The following is an 8,736-nucleotide window of genomic DNA, read 5'->3' as shown; positions in this document are numbered from 1 at the left end:
ACAAACAGACACAAAACAACCACAGAGAGACACAAAACAACCACAGAGACACAAATCAATCACAAAGAGACACGAAACAACCACAAAGAGACACAAATCAACCACAGAGACACAAATCAACCACAAAGAGACACAAAACAACCACAAAGAGACACAAACATCCTCAGAGAGATGCAGACGTCATATAATTCTCAGAAGTCCAGTTGCGGTTGAACATCATCAGATTTACAGATATTTAAACACGTCTCTGTAACAAATTGGATTTTGTATCACTCTGGTGATGTCATGAATTTTCCTCGGGCACCAGGATGATGACAGAACTTTATATTTAACACAAGACCAGCCGTGATGAAACGAAGGTGTTCCTGCTCTGAGTGTGTGTGTCAACGCACTGGTGTGAGTGTGAGGCGCTGAATCAAACCGGTCGTGTCCTTTAAGTTCAGCAGAAACTGAACAAACTGTTTCTTTGAAGTGTTTTCAAACAGGCCGTAAAGATTCTGACAGCTGCAAACAACAAGCTCCGACTCGCCACAGTCGACACCTTGCTGCTCACAGGTCGGCAAAGTTCACTCCTCTTCATGTTCTTCATAAAGTCTGAGCGGCTCCACGCCTCGTCCTGTAAAACTGAAACGCTCCCACATTAAACAGCTGAAGGAACGCGGCCCGAGGCGCAGCGCTCCACTGCACTCTGCTAATTAGGTTAACGAGGCGCTGCTGGTATCCCACGGCTAATTAACAGTCAACTACAACTGAAACAAATACACTGAACAATGAGGTTCCACCCTAATGACAAACAGAACGTTCACATGCAGCCCTGATGCTGCTAACACCGACAGTACTTAAACAAACAAACATGTTGGTTCTGAACGTTCTGTAAAGTGACGGAGGATCTGACGGTGTCATCAGGAGGTGACGTTCAGCACAAACATCTGAAGATGTTGTTATTTACCGAGACTTCACTGTGGTTCCTGTCGGAACGCCGCCAGGACTTTAAACTCACGTGATGTTTTAACACACCAGAACCCAGTGATGTTTGTTCCTAAACAGAACCACATGTGAACACAGCGTCGTTAAAACATAAAGAAACGTAAAGTTTAATTTCAGAAACAAACAGTTGTTCTGGTGACAAGGCCGAAACTAAACATCAAACATTCAGTTTGATTTGAACGTTTTTTATTTCAGTCTGATGGGAATCAAAAAGTAGAATTAAAAAAAAAACAAAGGTAAAGTTTCAATTTAAGACGAGAACTTCAGGAACACAAAAACTTAAAATCAGGTCATTTAGAACAACCTTCAAACTTCCTGCAGAACCAGGACCAACAGCAGTGAGTTGATGGTTCTCAGCAGGATCACAAACACAAACGTTCACACCTGCCTCAGTGAGGACAAAGCAGCCGTTATTAAAGAGCCAGCAGCAGTTTGCTTCCAGGTTCCACTGCCACTCCTGACCTTTACTAACACACGCAGGCCTTCATAATAAAAGCCTGGATGACCCAACACAACCCGGGCCTTCACAATAAAACACTGACTTCACCACTGATGAAATTACCACGTTCTGTCATTGAGTCAGGAACTGGTTCTACCGATCAGTCTGATTACACAGAGACACATCAGTGTGGGACAGACCCACAGGGGATGGACTGGTCCAGAGAGGACGGACTGGTCCACAGAGGACAGACTGGTCCACAGAGGATGGACTGGTCCAGAGAGGACGGACCGGTCCACAGAGGACGGACTGGTCCAGAGAGGACGGACCGGTCCACAGAGGACGGACTGGTCCACAGAGGACGGACCGGTCCACAGAGGACGGACTGGTCCACAGAGGACGGACCGGTCCACAGAGGATGGACCGGTCCACAGAAGACGGACTGGTCCACAGAGGATGGAGCGGTCCACAGAGGACGGACTGGTCCACAGAGGATGGAGCGGTCCACAGAGGATGGACCGGTCCACAGAGGACGGACTGGTCCACAGAGGACGGACTGTCCTCGACATCACTGAACATTTTAATTTCACGTCACGTTCTCAGACTAAACTAAAGGTGGACATCAGGAGGGACACTGTCCGTCCTCAGCTGAACGGCCCAGGTGTGAACAGGGAGCTCTTGAACCAATCAAACGTCTCCGTCATGCCAGAGCGCCGGCGTGGACTCGGTGTGCCAGAGCCCAGGAGCCACCTGCATCACATCAGGGCGCTGCAGCCCGAGGAGGAAACCGGCGAGGCTTATATAACCCCGGCTCGTCTCTCACAGAGCCATCTTTGTCCTACGTCAAGACATTTTTACACTTTAATCAGAACCTCAGAGTTCTGCCTGAAACGTTCTGAATGTGTTCGTTAGCTCAGGATTCATCAGAGTGTTCAGGCCGCCGGGGAAACTCTTCTTCTTCTTCTTCTCTTGTGGTGCTGCTCAGCTGCGGCGCTGATGTGGAAAGTGTTAGCAGATGTCGCCTGCGCGGGCCAAGCGCCACCACGTCCCCCTCCCCCTCCTCCACATCAGCTTCCCCCACTTGGAAAGGTCTCAGGTTTGGAGAGGCGAGTGGAGGAGAGGACGGTTTATTTTCCACGCCAGCTTACATGAAGAGAAGTTCTGTGAGGCCTGAAGACGAGAGAGGAGGAGGAGGAGGAGGGAGTGTGGACCCAGAGACGAAGAGGAAACCCCCCAAAACACCACGGAGATCTAGGATCAGTTTGGGGGGGGGGGGCGAAAACATAAAATCACATTTCACATGTTCTGCCTTTAATACGTATTTTATTTCCAAACCTTAACTCTGCATCAGATCATCTGAGGCTCAGACTGGACGTTATTTCATGTTAAACACTTTCAGATACTCAGTAAATATAAATGTGCTGTTGCCTGGTTACGGTTCAGATATTTGAGATGGTACCTGTGTCCCTGACAGTAAATGCTAAAGCAGTGCAGCTCAGATAATTTAACCTGTGAACCCTGCTCCAATCGCAGACGTCACCTGTTGAGTCAAACTGTTACCCAACCCCTGAGTTCTGCTTCTTCCCAGCACATGAAACACAAGCTGCCTCCCATTAGATGAAACCGATCGCCTCAAACTGCAGGAAAAAAAAAGAAAGACCTTCGTCGTTACGCAACCAAAGCTAACGGCCTCTGACAGGAAGGCTGACTGCGTCTGGATCCAAACTGAGGAGGAGAACAATCAGAGAGCCACTTGTTCTCGCTGAGGACTGTGTTTCCCATTAAACCCCCACACAGCCAAGTCCAGATACTTTCCAGTCGCTGTCAGATCTCAAAGAGACACCTGCCGAACCAAAACCAGTCACATCAGCTTCTTCTGACCCAGAAGTGGGTTTTAGTTTGAAAGAAAAACCCTCAGACTTTGACTCTGGCTCGACTTGCTCACGTTCTTCCTCCAGGAAATGACGCATTAGTACAAGGTTTGACTGCAGAGAGGTTAGAACACCCTGGAGCTGCATACAGGCCTTAAAACCCCGAAACCTTCCAAGAACTGAACTCCTGAACTGTGAAAGAATAAATAAAACCTGTCTGCAAGATCTCTTATTTTTTAAGTATTTTATATTCTATGCATTAGAGAACCCTCAGAGAGGGTTACATACTGCAGTGTCTGAACAACTCACCGAGTCATAGTCCAGTCCCACATTCCTGCTGGTTACCCGATCATAACCTGCCGGGTGTCCGATCATAGTCCGATCCCAACTTGTCCTAATCCTGAACCCTTTCAGCCATTATACCTTGGTGAAAAAGGCCCAGAGACATGGGGCCAGACTTTTCAGAGAGCTGCCAGAGAAGGCTTTCAAGACCCTGTTTTCATCATCAGGGGGCGCTGTCCCTTGATATTTAACGGCAATGTCAGCCTCTTGTCAAGGAGCTACATCACATTTTACAATGCAGGCATGTTCACCGTCCCCCAGTTAGCCTAGATACTAAATTTGGGACGAATCAACTTTTTCATGGAGAAAAACTTATTAACTTATTACAACTTCCAGATTTGAGATGTTCATTTCCAGTTTCACAAGGCTCAGACCCTTCCCCTTCCTACGCATAATCTACCAGGTGCCCGATCATAGTCCGATCCTAACCTGCCAGGTGCCCGATCATAGTCCGGTCCGGTCCTAACCTGCCAGGTGCCCGATCATAGTCCGGTCCTAACCTGCCAGGTGCCCGATCATAGTCCTATCCTAACTCCTCATGTTGACAGAAGGATTCGGACACTTCCCACTTTCTTCCTGTGTTTGCTGTGAGCGAGGTCAGACCAGTCCTGGAGCGCTTACGAAACCACCATACACACAGAACAAGAGGATCATGGAAATAGCCTGATCCTTTAAAGTCTTCCAGCAAAGATAATCCTGTCATTATCAGCCATCCTGTTCACTTAGCGTCATGTTTCAGGTTTCAGGGCTGATGGGGGTCAAGGTTAAGAGCTGTGAGAGCCTCAGCTGGGCCCTGGGGCCCCGACAACAGGGAGGGAAAGTATCTGTGATCCTCTGATTGTCAACGGGGATCTAGTTGTCTGACGTCCATGTGTGAGCCACCTGCCTCAGGCTGGTTTAACGGACGGACTGAAGACTTTAATCATGGTGATCCAGGGTTTAATGGTTTCCCTCTGAGACACGAGGATGGTCTCCACTGTCGTCGCTCGTTATTCAGAAACATAATTAACGACTCAAAGATCCGTTAATGTCAAGAATTATTATAGTATTTGACGGTTCCTCCAGTGCAATGTTTTGATGCTGTCACAATATTATCAATTTTATTTATTTTATTTCTATTGATTTATTGATTTATTTATTGTTATTTAGGGAGTACTTGTTTGAGGACATTTGGACTTTGTTATCGAAAGACGTAAGGAGGGGAGGGAGGAAGGAGAGAGGAAGAAGGGAAGAGGCAGGGAGGAGGAAAAAGGGAGGGAAGGAGAGAGGACAAGAAGAGGGGAAAAAGAGGGAGGGAGAAAGAAAGGAAAGAGGAAGGAAAGAGGAAGGAGGAAAATGGGCGAGGGACAGAGGATGGATAGGGAAGGGAAGAAAGAGGAAGGGAGATAAGGAGGAAGGACGTTTTGGTCTCCAAAGTAAGAGCGTGAAGGACTTCCTGTGGTAAGGTCACCTTAGAACAGACGACCTCAGGTGACCTCAGGTGGAGGAGGATCGAACGCTGACTTCCTGACTGGACTCGTTTTAAACTCTGTGAACTGTAACAAGTCTCACGTGTCCCGGCAGAGGGACGACTCGTCCGTCCAACTCACTGATGAGTTTCTCCACTCGGCCGGTCCAAGACCTGAGACACACAATAACAACACGGCAACAACAACCACAACAACAGTCACAGGCTGCCCCTCACAACTACGACTCCCAGGGTGCACTTCACCAGCTAACAGCAACGCAAGCTGCAGACACCTGCCCTGACAGGCCTCGTCTCCATGGCAACAGCAGCTGGGGATCATGGGTACCGTAGTCACAGCTGCGTGCCCTGAAACGACCTCTCTGACCGTCACTGATAAATATTTGGACGTGGTGTCAGCCGTCCTGACGCATCAGGACACAATGAGAGACAGCGTCCAACAGCCTAAATGAGAACCATGAAGAAGAAGACAGCGAGTCCAGGACCTGCCGCCAGCGTCCAAAACAAAAACCACGCTGTGGAAAAACCCAAAAATAACCTCAGCGCTTCACACATCTGACACGAAGCAGCTGACAGAGACTGGAGAAACTTCATCATCATCACCATCATCATCAGCAGCAGCAGCAGCCTCAGCAGCGTTGCCATGGAAACAAACACAGGAGGAACAGTGACTGACAACTCAGGGTCACTCACAGGGAATACAAAAAACACAACTTTATTTGTTTCAGAATTTTTTAACAAACTGCTTTAAAAACCTTTAAATACAAGAGCTGCAACTTTCTGTGGCACTATCCTGACAGGAAACGCAGTGATGCAACTTTCTGTGGCACTATCCTGACAGGAAACGCAGTGATGCAACTTTCTGTGGCACTATCCTGGCAGGAAACTAAGTGACGCAACTTTCTGTGGCACTATCCTGGCAGGAAACTAAGTGATGCAACTTTCTGTGGCACTATCCTGGCAGGAAAATGAGTGATGCAACTTTCTGTGGCACTATCCTGACAGGAAACACAGTGACGCAACTTTCTGTGGCACTATCCTGGCAGGAAACTAAGTGACGCTACTTTCTGTGGCACTATCCTGACAGGAAACACAGTGACGCAACTTTCTGTGGCACTATCCTGACAGGAAACTAAGCGATGCAACTTTCTGTGGCACTATCCTGACAGGAAACACAGTGACGCAACTTTCTGTGGCACTATCCTGACAGGAAACTAAGTGACGCAACTTTCTGTGGCACTATCCTGACAGGAAACACAGTGACGCAACTTTCTGTGGCACTATCCTGACAAGAAACTAAGCGATGCAACTTTCTGTGGCACTATCCTGGCAGGAAACGCAGTGACGCAACTTTCTGTGGCACTATCCTGACAGGAAACGCAGTGACGCAACTTTCTGTGGCACTATCCTGACAGGAAACGAGTGATGTCTGATGTAAAAAACAACCACTTACTGAAGTTGATTTTTCTCACATGATTTCCTCTTGAAAACGAGTTGCTCTAAAGGAACGAGGATCCTGGAATGGGATGGTTTGATCCAGGTTTGGTTTTGACGTGGATCAAACCAGTACGTGTCGTTCCATACTTTGATCATGACACATTTGATCCGTAAACATCCAGAGAATTCTGATCCTAGCAGAAGATGGACTCTGGCTGGATTTCAGGTGTAAAGACACTTTTTGGACCACGTGTTTCACAGCTCTGGTTTCATGAGCTGCTGCAGGTCTCAGCACTGCATTGCTCTTACACAACATTCCTTCACTCAGCGGGCGATGAAAACACAAATATTTCCTCTTTTCATCGTCTGTCGACACGTCGTCCATCTCACCGCAGAGCTACAATACATAACACTTTATCTCAAAATCACAACTTCAGCCTGTGAAATTCAAGAAAATATAAAAACAGGGACTACTAGGATTTAGGAGTTGATATGTTTTACTTTTAAATATAAAATATTTAATTTTCATTCTTTAAATCAGAAAATAAAACCTCAAATAAAATAATAAAAAACTCTAAAATAATTATAAAACATGTAAAACATTAAATGTCTTCTTGTTGCAAATATTATTTTAGTTTTATTTTAAATGATCTAATAATATGATCAAATTTAGGTCTTTATATAAATAAAACAGGAGATTCATGTTAAATAATAAATTTGAGATGATGCAAAATTTTATCTTCTTATCTTTTAAATGTTGTTTAAATTAAACTTTGTAATAAAAATCATAATAAAAATTAAACAGAGTTAATTATAAAAATAATCTAGATTTTAAACAAAATTACATTAAATATGAAAATGGAATTTAAAAAAAAAAAAAAACATCTACATTTACAAGGAAACAGGAGAGAAAAACAAAATGAAGATGATGATGAAGAACAGTGACCTCTGCCTCACACCTGAAATCCTCTGTCTGTTCAAACCTTTATTTAAACACACACGCACACACACATCTCTGCTGTCATCAGGTCGTCATGACGATGTATTTGACTGACAGGCGGAGAATTGTTGAACTCGGTCACATCTGTCAATAAAGACTCCAAACTTTCCAGGTATTAGACTGCTCCCTTAAAAAAACTGGAAAATCAGTGTTATTATATTTGTATGAAGTGAATTCATGTTATTTATTTACAATTATAAAATCTGATGTACGGAGGACAGTGAGTGTCATGGAAAGTGTATTTCAAAAAGTAACTGTGTTTTTAAAGTAGCCATTGAAAAATTAGATTAATCTCTAAATAAATAGAATAAATTACAAAGTAATTCCTGGATATTTCAATGGCCGATGAAAAGCAGAATGTAAAAAAAGATTTACAAATTAAATGTTAATCCGTCAATAAACAGTTCAATATAAAAATGGACTTACAGGAACAATTTAACTGTATGTATTTATATTTCAATAAATTAATTTGCAAACAATTAATACCTATTCTACTAATACAAAAATACAATTATTTAAATAGTTTATTACAATTTCCAAACTTGTGGTCCTCTGTTCTGACGATCGGGTCAATTAAGATTAAACCCCCAAATTTTACAATAATTTACTCAGTTACTCAAATTTCTTAATAATTAATTACTTTTTATAGTAACTTTGTAAATTACATTTTGTAACCACTGTAAAATTTCAGAATTTTAAAACTCCAAACACAGGTCAAACTGGAGGAATGGTTTCAATAAATAAAATATATGAATAAATATCTCATATCAATCTCTACAAAAACATCTTTGTTACCATGAAGCTTTAGTCACCAACTCAGAAACAACAGCAACTAATTTACCGTCAAAAAAGTTGACCAAAAAAACCCAACAGCCACTGAAAAATGCAAAATGTTTTTCCTGTACACTACAGCTGATTATGACACACAGTTCATCGTCAGCGAAATGCAAATATATTAAAGGTTCTCTGTGGTTTCACATTATTAAACTGACCTACAGGTGGCAGCAACGCGCCAACGAAGACCACATGAGGAGGAAACCCACGCTGACTCAGGGAGAACATGTCAGAGCACCTGGAGGAAACCCACACTGACATGGGGAGAACATGTCATAGCACCTGGAGGAAACCCACACTGACACGGGGAGAACATGTCAGAGCACCTGGAGGAAACCCACACTGACACAGGGAGAACATG

The sequence above is a fragment of the Epinephelus moara genome, chromosome 16, assembly GCF_006386435.1.
Source record: "Epinephelus moara isolate mb chromosome 16, YSFRI_EMoa_1.0, whole genome shotgun sequence".
NCBI classification, from domain to species: Eukaryota; Metazoa; Chordata; class Actinopteri; order Perciformes; family Serranidae; genus Epinephelus; species Epinephelus moara.
Note: the sequence above shows the minus strand (reverse complement) of the source record.